Source organism: Vicugna pacos, chromosome 25, assembly GCF_048564905.1.
Source record: "Vicugna pacos chromosome 25, VicPac4, whole genome shotgun sequence".
NCBI lineage: Eukaryota > Metazoa > Chordata > Mammalia > Artiodactyla > Camelidae > Vicugna > Vicugna pacos.
Genome location: NC_133011.1, coordinates 18,198,480 through 18,216,109, shown reverse-complemented (window position 1 = coordinate 18,216,109; position 17,630 = coordinate 18,198,480). Strand labels below are relative to the sequence as shown.

The 17,630-nt window shown below is 34.4% G+C and overlaps 1 long non-coding RNA gene across 1 annotated transcript in view; it reads right to left on the bottom strand.

Annotated features, from left to right (window-relative positions):
- LOC140689279 (uncharacterized) overlaps positions 1–7,802 on the bottom strand; it is a 44,511-nt gene extending 36,709 nt beyond the window's left edge. The window contains exon 1 of the long non-coding RNA XR_012064171.1: positions 7,684–7,802. This is a non-coding gene — a long non-coding RNA (uncharacterized lncRNA). The remainder of the gene's footprint in view (positions 1–7,683) is intronic.
- Between the last annotated feature and the right edge of the window lie 9,828 nt (positions 7,803–17,630).

The window sequence follows — 17,630 nt, the reverse complement described above, 5'->3', positions numbered from 1 at the left end:
ATTCAAACCGAATTGCATTCCTTTGTCCATTTTTTAAAATGTATTTGGTATATCTTCATTATAGACCTGCTATGCTAAGCACCTTCACGTTCATTAACCTAATCATTACAATGAGGCAGTACAATAAATACTTTTGAAAACTTACCTTTAACAGAGGAGAAACTGGACATTCTGGTAGGCTATGCATCCAGGAACAAATAGAGTTGAGATTCACAGCTGTGTTATATTTTATTATGTAGTCAGACTCAAATTCTTGTTCAAAAATTACAGGAAAAACTCATCTCACAAAAATCATCACATTGGTCCATATCAGATTATATAATTATTTCCATTTCCTAATTATAACTATGCCTTTGAGGTATTACAGACCAAAAATGAAAAACTCATTTAGTTAAAATTCAACAATCATTTTGCATCACCTCCTTTGTTAGAGGCATCATGTTGGCTTATAGGATACATAATACATGGAATATACCTTTAGCATTACTCAGTATATTAAGAGAATTGTAAAGCAGTTATATGTGGCTGACTAGCAAAAACATAACCAAAACATAGGAAAGAACTATATAAATTAGATTAGAAGTGTGAGTTGAGAAAAGTCTTCTAAAGAGACTAGAGTTGAGTTTTGCCAGAAATATGCCAGAATAAGTAAAAGAAGAGTGATTTAGGCAGAAGCAATAACATGGACAAAAGGAGGCATCTGGCAAAGGAGGAGGCTGAGAAGTAAGCAATGAAAGGATGTTCTAGGGCCTTTTATACCAGGACAAGAACTTTAGACTACATACTGTAACAAATATTGGCCATAAAAGGTTTGCAGCACAGTGTTACATAATCAAATGTGTGTTTTAAATAGATTGCTTCCATGGCAATGTAGAAGATTGAAACACACCTGTTTGGGTCAATAATTTAAGCAAGAAATGAGATCCTTGGCATATATAATTGCATTGAGGATAGAATAATAGGATAGATTGATGGTGATTCGACATATTTAAAATTAAGGGAGGGAAATCAAAATGATTTTCTATTTCCTGGCTTGAGCAACTGGGATAATTATGATATAATTCATTACTTATGGAAGAAAAGAGGGAGCTTTCACTAACGAATACATCCTATCTCATGAATGCAGTTCTTAATGGAATCCAAAAAAACATGTAAAAGAGAGAAGCATGATTCATTCAACTACTTTTTTGAAGAATACTCTAACTTTTCTCTGAATTAATTGATCAAAAATCCTGCGTTTGTGGAGGTATTACCCCACCCTCCTATCAGAGTCCTCATAATTTTGTCTTTGGTCTGAGTCTAGTATTACAATCTTCACGCTTTGAAACTGTCTTAATTTGACTTGGCAATATTTATTAATTAAATTTTGACAGGGACCCCCATCTACCTGATAAGCTGAATGCAAACCTGAAAATTCTAAATCAGACAATAGACTGTAATTTCTAAAATCTCAACCCCATTGGTTCCTAGGTACATAGCCTCTTTGAATGCCTTCTTTTAAATTTATCTGTGATGTTTCATGAATATTGCCAAGACAAATTAAGACAATTTCAGAGCATGAAGATTGTAATACTAGGCCCAGATCAAAGCCAAAATTATAAGGACTCTGATTGTTGCTCCATCATCTGCAGCTCTAGTGAGCAGAATAAAAATGTGACTTAAATAATGCATAGTCGCCAAATGGAAATCCTCTCCACTACTGCCTCTGGAGATATTTTTGATGTAAAAGAAGATATATTTCATTACATTTATAATTCTGGTTATGCTGTCTAATGCTTATTTTGTCATTAAACACTGAATTTTCACAAAAAACACATTTTCTCCATGAACTCTGTAATACCCTCTCAACAAAAGAGAGAAGCTTCTTCTTTGAATTATCAATTCACCTTATATGTCTATCATAAATTTTCTGTTTCGATGACAGGTTTTTAAATGTTATTTACCATTCCTTCTATTTTTCTCTTTTATACTTAGAGAGTTGTTTTGGGTTTTGTTTATGGATTTTTGTGTATTGTTGCTGTTTAGTTGATTTCCTTGGCACAAAATTCTTAAAAATAATCTTATTTTTAGAGTATTAAAAATTGGGGATTCCAGATTTTAGTGGTTTGTTTATTGATTTGTTAGTTTACTTTTTTGCAAGGAGGTGAGTTGTTGAAAAGAAAACCTATGTATCATGTAATTCTGTATTCCTACTGTATTCAGAATGATACATTTTAGAAAAGATAACTCATTAGGATCATTAAGCCATATTTGCATTAAAATTCACTTGAAGATTGAAAAAAAAGTATTTTTCTCATGTACATTCTAATTTAAATTTTTAGGTGATATTTTAATTTAATTTAAAACAGAGGTCTACACTTAAATGTAGAAGAACCAGAATGGTTAACATAAATGAATAAAGAAAGAAGGTACGTGACGATGGGCAGTGGTTAAGAACTGAGCAGCTGTCACTAAGGCATAAAATTCAGTGTGTGTGAGAGAGATCCGTGCAGCACCAAACAAAACTGGTCTGTCAGAAGAACTAGGTCTGCGATATTTTGGAAGATCTTACATATAAAGCTTTAGAATCCCAGGATCATAGAATTCCAGAGTTTTAGGAGTGATCTTTTTTCTCTTAAAATATGTGTTATATACAAGTTCTTAAAGCTTTTAGAAAGAGTAAATTATTTCAAAACGTTAGTATCAAAGAAGAAATAAAAGTATAAAAATTACTTATTGGAATGAGTTATTCATAAAACTCTTTTCAGAACTGTATTTTTTCCTACATTTACCAAAGTGGCTTTTAAACAAGAGTAAAAAGCCATAAAAAGTATACAAGTGGAAAATAGGATAGTTATTTTAGAGAAGAAAAATCATAGAATAGTCATATAATCAAATCATACTTCTCTTGCCCTTTTAATATAATGTGCTGTTTTTCCTTCCTGCCTGAGCAAGTCTCTTGAACTTCCAAATAAAAATGTAAGCAATATGATAGGGATTTATAACCTCCAGGAAATTGTTTGATTCTATCGATAATAGAAATAAGCTCTAGACATTTTACAGCCTAGAAATCCAGTTTTCAGGGGTGTCATTGAACATGTCTTCCAATATGAGACACTACATAACAGCTAATACAGCCACTGAAATAACAAGGCTGAAAATCTTAGGGTGAAAACTACATGTTATTAATTGAAAAGTAAATTCACCCTCGAAAAAAAGGAGTCACAGAAGTACACTGAATGACACAAGAAGAAATGATTGTCCAAACTTCACTGCATCTAAAACAATTTTGAAATGGGTTCCAAATTTTTTAAGGTTGTAGTATGTTAATTGGTCTTGAAACACAAAGGTAGAAATTATTTCTGAGAATTGCTAAAATCCAAAAAATAATTGGTTTAATTTGAATTTGAATTTAACTCATTCAAACTGAAGAAATTTTATGTGGTTGAACTAGGTTATATGTTGTTCTGTTTTGTTTTGTTATTGAAGTATAGTTCACTTACAATATTATGTTTGTTTTAGGTGTACAGCATTGTGATTCAGTATTTTTTACAGATTATACTTCGTTAAAAGTTATTATAAGATAATGGCTATAATTCCCTGTGCTTTATCCTTGTTGCTTATCTATTTTATACATAGTAGTTTGAAGGGTATATGTTAATATATTAATGGGCTGCACAAACCCAATAGATTGGAAGCATAAATCCCCAGAGTACTGACTTAGAGCTCCTCCAATGGTTCTTGATCTTTACTGGGCAAAGCAGTACAAAAAGCCTAAGGCAGAATTCAGACTGTGTAGATAAAGGGTCAAATAATAACAACCTGGCAAAAAAAACAGATCTGATACAATGGCAAGCTGGACAGATTTAAATGTTTTTCCTCTCAGAGGAGTGTGTGTTAACATTTATTACTTACATGCTGTTTGACTACACACCATAGTGATAATATGAATACAACAGTTTCTGGGTTCAAGATCATAATTTCATAGTGCAAATACATATACAATAAATGACTGACAAAGAGAAGGGAGAAGGCTATTAAAGATTTTTGCATAATTAATCAATTTCATCTTAGTTTAACCCTGAGTGATTTGAAGGTTAAATTATCTTTAAGAAATAAACTTCAAGTATACTAGAATGAAATTAAAAGGAAAAAAAAGTTGTCAGTATAAGAATAGCTTAAGAATAGCAAAATAAAACAGCTGCCTACAGAAGTTTATTTTATATATAAATTAATTTTAGGATGAATCAGGATGAGACTATCACTTACATATGACAACCAGCCATACTAGTTGTTTTTTACTATACATTGATAATATACCTATAATATCCTATGTGCCTTGTTTATGAAGAAATGAAATTTAACTCTTCTTTCTGTAATTTATCCTACTCTATGTGGTTAAGATGTATAATTATAATTAAAAGCTTAGTAAACAGAGGAATTTGAAAATATTCTAATGCCATAGCCATATGAAGCAAAACAAATAATATGCATTAGACATATATTAACAAGTGCTTCAGTTTCTTAATTAAGTTAACCAAAGTCAAAGTACAGCTTTCTGTGGTCAGTAATTTTAGAATTTATGTGAAAAGTTGATCAACAGAGAGATGGGGGTCATCTCTTAATTTTTATCAAAATTTCACAGAAATATCACAAATCTGTATCTTTAAAAATCAAGTATATAAACCAGAGGAGTCAAAATTTTTGTCCAACAATTCCTAGCTGCCAGTACAAACACAGTCACATACATAACTTAGCATACCAGTAAGTAAAGGAAAGCCAGTTTCACAAGAGAAGCGTAATTATTCTTGGTAGTGAAGACCCAGAGATGTTCAGGGTATCCCCCTAAAGAAGATACGCAATGAAACCAACCTTCATAAAACTTTGATGTTACAAATAAAATGACTTCTTAGATTCTCAAAGAAATATTATTTTCTAGCTAAAAAGGAAGCCAGCAAACCAAACATAAACAAGGTAAATAAAAGATTATAAATAGATACCAGAAGGCCAAATTAACATTTTACAAATGACAATTTAAAAATTGTACATTTAACATAATAATCTGCTTCCTAAAGTGATTTAAATGAAAACAGTAAAGAAAAACTACATATGTGAAATTATCAATGTGGATAAAAATTTGATATAAACAAAATGAATCCAAGTATCAATTTTATCCTGCTCCAACAGGAATTTAAATAATAAAAGTGATATAACCCAAATTATACAATGATGTATTTAACTAGAAAAATAATTATGTCAAAATAGATGGAAAAAAATCATAGGATGCATGGAAAATTGCTGTGTCATTATTAAATCAAATCTAGAATATATAATTTACATTAATTAAAAATAATATAAAAGCCCACTTAAAACACAAATCTTATGTTTTTCTGTGTATGAACTCATGCTATATTCTAAAAGGAATTAATGACTGACCAAGATGCATAAAGCAAATCTTTCTCCTATATAACCAGTAGAGGGAAGTCTTCATTAAATATCAAAAACAGCTTGAGAGACATTGGGGAGATTAAAAATGTGATTACAAATAACAGTGCCCATACAGAAAGACCCAATTATACTAGATAGGCTTATCTGTGCACTCAATTTTAAATAAAACAAAATACATTTTGGTGGTTGCCTTTGCTTCCAGGATGGGCTCTAGGCAAAGTATTTGTTAAATAAATAAAAATATTTTATTTTGTTATTCCCTCTATCTCCCATTTCTTTGACAGTGCCTTCTCCAACCCCATCCCAGTTTCTCAAGCATTTTATTTTGACATCTTTCTCTATTTGCTTTCTTCTCATCAATACATAGTCTCTCAGTAACTCTAAGGTATGTTATCTTTAAAGACTGCAGTTTAAACCGCTGCAGTTCAAGGCAAATTTATCTGAATCTATATGATGCTTCATATTATGCTAATTTTTATGGATTATATTGTATCTCCCTTAACTTGAAAAAACCATGAGTTGGCAAAAGTGATCTAGAACTCCATTGTTATAGAATTTTAAGAGATGGTAGTATTAAATGATGGCATCTTATTTTAAAGTTTAACATTTAATTTAGCACTGCTGTGTTTTCATCATTGGCTAAGAGTTTAACATGCAGCACTTCACGTAATACTGGTAACAGTCTTATAAACTAAGTACAACTGTCATCCCAATTTTATATATAAGGACTGTGTTTAGAAATATTAGGGGGTAAAGCTGGATTTTTAAATACACACTCTGAGCTTGGAGTTTTCAAAGTTTAATTACTATACATACTGCCTCCAAGCTGAGATAAATATGATAAATGAGATCAAAAGATCCCGGAGCACACCAGATTCTAAATTTCTTGAATCCTCTTAGATACTGTCTTCAACATCCCAGATACCATCACTTTATCCAGCATCCTTATTATTCTATTATTATCCAAACATGTAGTTGGTCAGTAAATACTTTTAAAGTTTAAACAGAATGGTTTATATTCCAAGTGGTTTAAAAGTCTACATGGAAAATGTGAGCCACAAACTTTGAAAAAGAAAAACCAACCAAAACTGTGAGCTCAAAAATCTATTCACGTTTCAATGCAAAAACAGCTTTAGAATGAGTGTCCTAGAAAGGTAGGGAGGTAGAATAAGAATCTCAAAGATTTTCTAAGACTGACTGAAGAAGGTTAAAGTTCAGTTTATCCTGAGAATTGTCCACTGTTAAAATCCTCAGAAGAAATGGGAAAATGTAGGTTGTATTAGTCAAGATAGGAAATAGGGGAAGTAGGACCAGAGTCATGGTAGCAACTGTTAGGTGGACTATTTGAGTTCAGAAAGAGTGGGACGGGACGCTTGTGGGCTAAGATTTGAAAGAGTGACTAAAAGCAGAAGGCTTTTATACTTTGTGTCCTCTAAGAGCCCTTCCTTTTAGTCAGCATCGGTGAGAGGGCCAACATGCCTAGAAAAACAGCAGAGTTCAGTTCTTTACTGCTGTAATGGTGGCCCCTAAAATGTCCTAATCCCCAGAACCTGTGCATCTCCCCTTATTTGAGAAAAAGGATTTTGCAGATGGAATTAAATTAAAGATCTTGAGATGAGGGGATCATCTTGGATTGTCTGGCTGGTTCCTAAATTCAGTTGTAAGTATTCTTACAAGATACAACACACAGAAGAGAAGAGAAGATACACAGAGGAGAAAGTTATGTAGAGTTGGAGGCAGAGATCCAAGTGATGTACAAACCAAGGAACCTAGAGAATACTGACAGTAACCAGAATCTGAAAGAGGCAATGAATTCCCCTCTAGTGCCGCTGGAGGGAATGTGGCCCTGCCAACAGCTTGATTTCAGACCTCTGGCTTCCAGAACTGTGGGAGAATAAATTCTTGTTGTTTTAAGGTACCCAGTGTGTGGTCATTTGTTACACCAGACTGAAAATTAATGAAATTACTACCTAAGGTTTATGTATCTGAGAAACTAGAGAGGGTCTGTAACCTTAGGAGCTGGTTTATTATCAAGCATGAATATCAGTTTCTCCTGTGAGTTATGGTTTTCTATGGTTACTTCATTTATCTATCAAGTTAATGGCTACACAGGAGAATTTAAAACTCTGGACAAAATATAACACAGGACAGTAATGCCAAGGGATACAGAAGGTAGAATTATTAATAGGACCTTAGCCACTCACCTATTTTCCGTAGTCCTAAGGAGAAAACAAATGCCATTTCCCAAATGCTCACCTGAATTCTCCGACCCAGGAGACCTGGAAAGTGGCACAGTAGTCAGGTCACCAGGTTTTCTCACCTCTTCTGTCCTTCCCTTTTATCTTTTCCTCAAGAATCCTTAAAATACTGGGGAATAACACCTAGAGATGGAAGATATGGAATTAAAATGGAAAATATTGTAGCTTTCATCCTTGATAACTAAGAATCTAGTTATATAAGTATAAGGGAAGCTGTAGGTATAGTAAAAAGAAATAATATCTGCCTTCCACTTAGGATGCAGAAAGCTGGAAGAGTGCCAAACAATTTGATAACAAGAAAAAGATGGATAGTCTACAAAATCATACCTTTTATTGAACCCATCAAAGAGTTGAAGTTGCAGGGCAAACAGACTGACATCTAAGAAAATACAGGTGCCACCAAAGAGAGACACGGTGCAAGCACTGGCTCACCAGAGGCGGAGTATGGGAGGAGGAGACACAAGACACCAAGACACACTTAGATAAAATGTTTAATGAATTACTAAACGCTGGGTGAAAGCATGTAACTCCGAGAGCTGCCAATACAAGGCAAGTTCAAACTTAAGCACAGAGATCCGTGGATCTCCAGCAGGAGCTCACAGGGAGGTGTGGGACAGAACGGGAGATCAGAAAAAGCCTAAATCTTTGCAATGGGGCAGGTCTGGTGGAGACAAGTGGCCACCTAAAGGGAACAAGGTTCAAAGCCTCACTCAGATTCTTTTCCTCTAAGGGATAAAAGCATTACACTGCTAAAGGAAGGGTATCAAACCCTTTCACTCCCAAAACACGGGTGAAACCAACTGAAGCTATGGGAAGGGAAAAGAAAAACCTAAAGGGATGGAAAATGCCTCTGCGTTCAAGATGGTATTCCAATATTATTAGAGGTCTCTTAACAATGGACAAGAGGAAGTACCACTGAGAAAGCCTGATTCCTGAATGTGACACAGTGAAGCAGAGCCAGTAAGAAAAAGGACAAGACAGGACTCCTACCCTTTTCCCCACAGGAACAGGCTGGCAAGCACTGAGTAATACTCAAAGAACAGTTTCCAACTATATTAGTAAGAATATGGAGACAGACTCTGGGAAAAGAACAAACAGGTTAAGCTTAAAGCTGAAAACAGAACAGGAACACTGAGAAAAATCCTTCAGCAAACTTACTCTATCCTAGGGATGTGGTAATTCTAGAATTTAAAGCTGATGGTATGACTGAGGTCACCATAATAGTAACAAACCCAAACCTAGTTCAACTCCTGACTTAAGTGACTCAAACTACCCCTCAACACATTAATGGCCTGTAGAGTAAGAGGTATACCTATTTACATACTGTTCACCTTAGCTGGTACTATCCTAATACAATGTCCAGCATTCCATTAAAAATCGAGACACCAAAAATCAATTAACTGTCAAAAGAAAATGTAATTAATAGAATCAGACTCAGATGACCCAGGTGTTGGGAGATCCGAGGCAACCAACTTAAAACAACTATTAATAAGTTAAAAGCTCTAGTAGAAAAAGTGGACAACATACATGAACAGCAAAGAGGCAGAAACTATTTAAAAACAGTCAGATGGAAATATGAAAAATAAAAACCGCTGGAACAAAAATTAAGAATGCCTTTACCGTCGTTCAATAGTAGACTTGAAAGAACCAGAAAAAGAATCAGTGAACTTGGAGTCAATAGAAATTACCCCAGCTGAAAAGCACAAAGAGTGACTGCACAGAAAAGAGCATGCAGGAGATGCACACACTGTCCAACTCCGTAACATATGAGTGATCAGAAGCTCAGAATCAGGAGAGAGAGAAAACTGTACAGAAAGTGTATCTGAAGACACAATGGCCAAGAATTTTTCAAAAATAATGAAAGACATCAAACCACAGTTCAGGTCCAAGAAACTCAAAGAAGTGAAATATTAAAGCCATAGTATGATTAGAATGGCAAAAAATCAAAACACAAACCTCACAGTATCAAGTGTTGGAAAGTATACACAGCAGTGTTTGAACCTCCCAGCATTGCAGTGGGAATGCAGAATGACATAGCAACTTTGTAAACCTTTTGACTGTGTTAAAATGTTAAGCCTACACTTATTAGACAATACATTAACCCCACTCCTATGAATTTACCCAAATGTAATTAAATACTTCTGTTCCACAAAAACACATGGGCATATATTCAGAGCAGCTATATTCATTATTGCCCAAACCTGGAAACTAACACAATATCCTTCACCTGGTGAAAAGATAAATAAATGATGTTAAATTCATACAACAAAATACTACTCAACAATTAAAGACAACAAGCTAGTAAGTCTCAGGTGCATTATGCTACTTGAAAGATGTTAGACTCCAAAAATTACATGCTGCATGATTCCATTTATATGGCATTCTGGAAAAGGTAAAACTGTAAGGATAGAGAACAGATCACCAATTCACAAGGGTTGTGTAAGAGGAGAGGGTTTAACTACAAAGGGTATGAGAGAATTTTAGGGGGTGATGAAACTCTTCTATATTTTGACTACGGCAGTAGTTATGAAACTACGAGTTTGTCAAAATGCTTAACATTCTATACTAAAAACAGTGAATTTTACTATATGTAAATTATGCCTCAGTAGACACAACTGAAAATAAGAGGCAAGAGGAGAGGACAGAGAAGCATGAGACATTCAGTGGCTGATGGCATCTGTGGCTTTTGGGAATCCTGAGTGGACGCTGTCCAATTAAGGAAGAATGTTGCTTGATCTGAGTTTCTTGGGATGGGAGGAACTCCTTCCTTTATGATGTTGTCTGTTTCTGGAGAATGCTGAAGTAACTTCAGTGTTAGATCCCCAAGCAGTGATTGTGTTCAGGTTGTGGAAACATAATGTATTGCCTGGCTTTGGAAACATGGATCCAAGGATCTATGCCTTGTTACTTAAGTGCATTTGTTAGTATTTAATAATACTTGCACTGGTCCTCTCCAACAAGGTTCAAAATCAGTCTTATATCGGTATCATTTCTGTAAAAGAGGTCCCTGGACTGAAGATCATGCAGAAGTTTCTCAGATTTATTTATGGGAAAAGCTATCTGCACCTATTAATTAGAAACTTGGATATACTACATTAAATCTTTACAGTAATTAGTCATATCAGCCTGTAAAAGAACAGAGTCAAAGCCACATAGGCTATCTGTTTGACTAACTCATATGAGGATAGGGTATAAATTCCACTTGGAGTTCACCTAATAACCTTAAGAACTAAGAGCAAAACTTTTGGCTGTGGAAACTGACAGTCCTCAGATAGTTTTGCACGTGTCAGTTTTAATATGCCATTCACTCATTCTGTTTCTCTGAGAACTAGAATGGTAAGAACAAGGAAGCTTCTGGGTGACAGACAGAGCTCCCAGAATTCCCTAGTCACTCTTATATTGAATAAATAGGAGGGTTTCTTAGCTACAGTTAAAACAGTTGCCTTTTGACAGAGTAAAGCTTTTAGTCATCCAGAATAAAAAAAAAATGGTAAGAGCATGTCAATATCCAATAGTAGGAGGCAACTGAATAAAAAACTGAGCAAATGCATCCTGAGGCATTAATTTTGGGGTATTGCCTGTGTTACACTTTAACCACGGGTATGAGACAGGCAGACAGAACATGTGTCAGAAAAAGCCTCAGCCATTTTGAGTAGTAGGTAGCATGAGCGAAGGCATACAGCCGGGAAAAACCGAATATTCAGAATAGAAGTCCAATTACTAATTACTTACTTAGTACACATGGTAAAGGCATCCAAGCCAAAGCAGTTATTGGTAAAAAATGTTACTGAATTTTAACTCTAGCAGTGATTCTCAACTAGTGTGGGAGGAGAAGTTATAATGCTCCCTATAAAAAATTTGCAAATGGGTGAAAACTATTTTGGGTTTTGGGTTGTTACCATGAGATAAAGAAGTCAGCTGGCATTTAGTAATTTGAAGCCAGGGATGCTGAAGGTTTAGCAGTGCACAGGACAGAGTTGCACAATGAAGTTATTAGCCCAAATGCCAACAGTGACCTCAGTGATAAACACCCAAGGAGTGTCCCTAGGACACCTTATGTATGCTAGGAAACTTAGAAGAAATACAAGTGAAAACGTGGTTAGAGAAGGGAGCTTTGCTCCAGAGCTACAAAGCACAACTTGTAGTACAATTTACATTTTCCTCATGTAGAACATCTCTCCTGACTGCTTCAGAAGCAAAAATCATTTAACACTGTAAAATAAATAGGCTCTGGCTTCACTGCTAGAGTAACAGGGAACAGGATTAAGAATAACAGTTTTAATTGATGCAACGACTTTTAGGATAATCAAAGCATGTGTGTAAAGAGGGTGTGTTGAGCACTTTGGGAGAAGATTTATCTTTGTAATTATATTTTCCCTTGCCTAACCTTAAAACTATTTTGCATATACTAACACACACAGACTAATAAAAAGGCATACTCCAGGAATATTTAAGAGTTAACAGAAGTGAGCATAGTGTTAAACATTCTCCACAGTATTAAACGTAGTGTATCATATCCTACTTGGTAGCTAAATCTTTTATTATACTTTCTTTTATTATATTTAAGATCAGGTAACATTTTTATAAATGAAAAATGTTGGTATTTTATAAAGGTTCAAATACATGTTTAAATCCCACCATTAAATAATAAAAGTTTATAGAATTTTTCAATTTATGGCCACTAGTCAATATACATACATCTTACTATAACTAAAAAATTAAATAAAGAAAATTCCTATGAAATTCCAGACTAGGCAAATCTACAGTGACAGAAAATAGATTACTAGTTGTCTGGGGTCTGGGAGTGGAATGGGTAGGGAAAGGGGAGAGAAGAGTGCTTATGGGCTTCTTTTCAGAGTGAAATATTCTAAAATTACAGTGGTGAACTGTACACTTTAAATGGGTGAATTTTATGTTATATGAGTATCTCAAAAAAGCTTTTTTAAAAAGTATATAAGGAGTGTTGAGTTAAACCTTGATACTTTGATGTCCAGCTGGGTGACAGGGCCACAGCTAGAAGGTCCTTTCAGCCACTGCTGCTCAGGAGAGACTCTGCCTTCCAGATTACTTCTACTCAAGATACTAATCTAGTTTCATAAGAAAGCTCTCAGAAAAGACCACGAATATCCACACCTTCCATGGAACAGAGCTGGCAGCCCTTTGAGAATGTGGTTTCAGCCACTGGGCTCTGGGCAGTTTGCTTTTAACTGCTCTGCAGGCAGCTTCCAGAACCCCCATTTCAAATGACGCACAGCACCGGGGTGGCAGCAAGTCCTCAACCAGAGCTGGGCACCCCCCTTGGAGTCTCTCCCTCAAACCCGAGGATACTGTCCTGGCTGGCCACTGTGCTCTTGAAGGCCAGGAGGACACAACCACCTCCAAAGTCTCTTTTCCTCTTGCCCCTGCCCAGTCCTGCCTTAGGTTCGTGCATCCCTTTTGGGTGAGCTCACAGTGGTCCTTGGCAGGGAGACTGGGACAGGGAAGGACAGTCAGTGATCACTTGACCTGGCATCACCGCGTTTCCTCTCCATCCTGAAAGGCCTCTAACCTTGTCCTCTGAAAGTTCAACAGTGGAAGGAGTTGTATAATTATGAAGTTTTGCAGCTTTAAAACAAGTGGACATTTTATCTCAATTTTTTTAAAGATGATAATTCATGTAGTGAAGATACACAATAGATACAAACAAAATTTTGCTACTTTCCTATTAAACTGTTGCAGTGAAATTACATGTACTTACACTCTAAGTTTACATAAAAACCATTTTAATTGTATCAACTTAAAACTTAAGCATTTAAGTTTTGTGTAAGGAGAAAAAGTTTTGCTTTGTTACAAACTAGACAAATTAATTATGAATTATGTTTTCTAAGAGTCATTGTGCAAAATACCAAGACATTTTTGGGGGAAAAAAAAAGAGGGCTTGACATATTGGATATAAAGAAAACTAACTGTGCATTAAAAAAGTCAGTAAGGAAATAAAAAAAAAACTATAAAATGATGGCAGAGTTAAACTACATAGAAAGTAATACAAAAAAGAAATTACTACAGATTAAATTACAAAGCTACAAAAAATACAAGATGATACAAACTTGGATAGAGAACAAAGGTAATATAATATGAAATGTATAAAATTAATAAAATGGCAGAAGTTTAGAAAGAATAAAGCTCTTGAGTCAATAAACAGAAAAATAGTCGAGCTTAAATATGTTAAAAGCTATGAATTTCTGTATGATGCCATAGGGAAATTTGGAAAACAAGTAATACACTGGAAAAAAAATACTACCAACATATTATAAAAATCATAGGATGGAGGAAGGATAGTTGCATAAATTCACTTCTAAGTATTGTAACCTCTTTAAAAGGTATGCTCATTATGTTTTACTTGTTTTCTCTGTGTACATATAAATAGATTCCTAGAAATTTATGATTTGGGATGTTTTGTTTGTTTGTTGTTTTAGTGCCTGCGAGGTACCAAGTTAACCCTGGGGCAGACACAAAATTCTATGTAACACTTTATCCTCATTGTCTTAAGAAAGGTAATTCCACATATAACTGAGGGAAGAGGGAGTCCCAGGCAAAAAAATGAAAATACACAATGTATGATGCCCACTGTGGGTGAGGATGTCAGGGAGCTTCCATTCTTATACCCTGTTAGAGTAAAAGTTGGAAGAGGCTATTTGGAAAATAATGTCAGATTCTGCTAGAATTAGAAGCTATATTTCTTTCCTTCAAGCTATTCTACCTTTAGGAATGTGTCCAATAGAAATAGTTGCCGTGTACAGTGATAGAAAAAAAGGATACCCAAAATAAATTTACTTTCAAGACAAATGATTTAATATACACTAATTTCTGCCAATTATTAGCTATGAAACCTTGGGCAAGCTACTTTACCTGCTTCTATTCCATTTTCCTTTTCTGAAAGGTGAAGATAACAATCATATCTCATTGCTAACGATATTTTTAGAATTCAGTGGGTTAATGTGTGTAAATTATTTTGCACTTTGATTAGTTTTTGCGAATACTGTGATGTGGAGCTAAGACAGCTTTAACCGTAAAGATAAGGACAATGTGGAGGGAATGATACAGCAACATGATGGAGGGAACCTGCATTCAAGAAAGAGCTAGGGTATCAGATGTGCTCATGTGCTTTGACCACAGTATGTATTGGGACCTCTTTATTACAACAGCTTAGCTTTTACTCTAATAGAATTACTATTCCATTTTCATGTTTCTATATGTATGCTCTGTCGATAGATAAAATTTTAAAAATCAAACTGTCCCTTGTAGTTCTTCCTTAGCAGGACAACAATGCTATGGATGAAAGTAGATTTGAACTTTTAATTTTATGTGTATTTAAAGTCCTTGATTTTATTTTTTCTATAGGGAACTTTTCATAATGTAAAAACAATGGAAAGAAGGATGATGAAAAATCACATTAATAGCCCAATCTTCCAGAATTTGATAAAATATAACTTTAATTTTTATATGAGCCATATAACATTTACATGTGTCTATTTTTAATATTAAGGATGTTGAGGTACAGAGATTAAACAATTTATCTAAAATTATTCTAAGAACATATGTTTAAACTGGGAAGCTAGCCTGGGTTACTCTGAAGATAGGGTTTGTTCTCTTTAATTATGTGCTGAATTTTTAAAGTTTCTTTTAAATTAATGATGTGTTTTTAAACGTTAAATATGTCTTTTACAAGTGTCTTTATGTAGTCTCACGTTGTAATAATATGTTCATTTTGGTTATCTAATAAATTTATTAGGACGCCTTTATTAAATTCTCATTTTGTACTTGGTGCTGCCCTGTATCCTAGAATTCAGACCTGAGTATTATTATAGTACTGTCTCTCAAGAGGCTAATCCCTGACAGTCCATAACAAAATACCACTCCTAAACCGACAGAGAAAATGTTACATATGTCTCTATTAATATTATTGTGATTTCAAATGATCCTATTCTAAGTTTTGAAATTCCCTTAATAAAACCATTATAAGTGAAAGATCAAATTGGTTAAAAAGAAAAAAGAAAGAAGGAAAAAGAAAATGGCATAAATAAGCCTAAGCTAAGGAAAACTGCTTAGAACAGTTGGAAAATACACATTTTTCCTCTCTGCTGTTCATGTATTTTTCCAATGTTGAACATTTCTGAAGAACCAACACATGACACTAGAGCTTCATTTAAAAATCAATATCCATGTTCAATTTACGAATTTCAATGCTTTTTAAGTTTGAGTCTATCAATAAGCTAATTCTTCAGATGTGCTACTGAATGTAAGATATCACTGAAATAGTGATACTTGGTGACAACAATATATGATCTTATTTTAAACACTCAGTTTATGCCCAATACTTTTGCATGGCTATCATTCATATTTCTTCACAAAGGAGAAAAAATATGTCTAATGAAGTGAATAGCACAGGTAATTCTTTATGATAGCTGAGAAACAGACAGGAGGGAACTTGGTAGAAATTAATTTCTATTTTTTTTTACTTTTGTTAATTCTTTTGTTAATTTGTTTTTGTGTGTGTATATAGGTATATGTGTGTACATATACTTTTATGTGTGTGTGTGTATGTGAAGTTTGTTCTTGGAGGTGACTAACAAGACACTTTTAATTTCATAGGAACTTATACTGGGAGAGAATTACATATCCTCAAATAATAAAAAAGTGACTAGAGGAGAAAATGGCGAAGAAAAAAGGAAAAAAGCAGTGAGTGTATATTAACAGGAAACTGTTTTTCTATTTCTGATTTTCATTTTTTTTTTTCATTCTATACCAGCCATTATTATAAAACAAGTACTGGCTCATCAAATTTGTAACTATTAAAGTTTCTAACATTCTATGATGTAACATGGGAAGTATATTTGAAGCTTTTTAAAATTATGCCGCTTTGGGCCAACATCAGAAGAGTTTACACTTCTCATACTCATCTGAGATCTAAAGAAGGCTTGTATGCTTCCAAGAGGATCATATTATTAAGTTCAGGAAGTGATTTCTCCTCCTAGTCACAGCAGTAGAATTAGATGAGGATGCATAGAAACACATTCTGAGACCTCTCAGCCTCACCAGTAATCCAATCTCTAACAGTATGCAAATGCTCTAACAGGAATACAGTCAGGGCTACAAGAGCAAGTAATTTCCATTTCCATTACTGCTTAATGAGAGTGTGTTACAATTTTAAGGCAGTGGAAACCTTCAGGAAGGGTTTTTTTTTTCCCCTTCTCCTCTTCTCTTTTTGCTTTATTGTAACTGCTTCCTTCAATTAAACTGAGTAAGAAATTATTGCCTTATCTGATCCAAGGAGTACAAAATATTTCTAAAATAGGATTTTCCCCCTATAAGCATGTTCTGAAGCCTGCTAACATAAGAATTAAAAAGTAAATGTAGCTATAATGATCTTGATTTTTTTCACACTTACAAGTGTGGTATTTACTAATCTTGATTCTGTAAGACCTTCTTGTTCTATGTCTTATCACCCAGCCTATCAACTCTTTTAAAAATTAAATCACCTTCAAGAGAAAGCTACTTGTTAGGCATTGAAATTCACTGTGTAGTCTCTTCAGCAAATGGTGCTGGGAAAACCGGACAGCTGCATGTAAATCAGTGAAGTTCGAATACTCCCTCACACCACACACAAAAATAAACTCAAAATGGCTTAAAGACTTAAACATAAGACAAGACACTATAAACCTCTTAAAAGAAAACATAGGCAACACATTCTCCGACATAGATCTTAGCAATGTTCTCCTAGGGCCGTCTACCCAAGCAATAGAAATAAAAGCAAAAATAAACAAATGGTACTCAATTAAACTTACAAGCTTTTGCACAGCAAAGGAAAACATAAGCAAACCTAAAAGACAACCTATGGAATGGGAGAAAATATTTGCAAAAGATGAGACTGACAAAGGCTAAATTTCCAGAATATATAAACAGCTC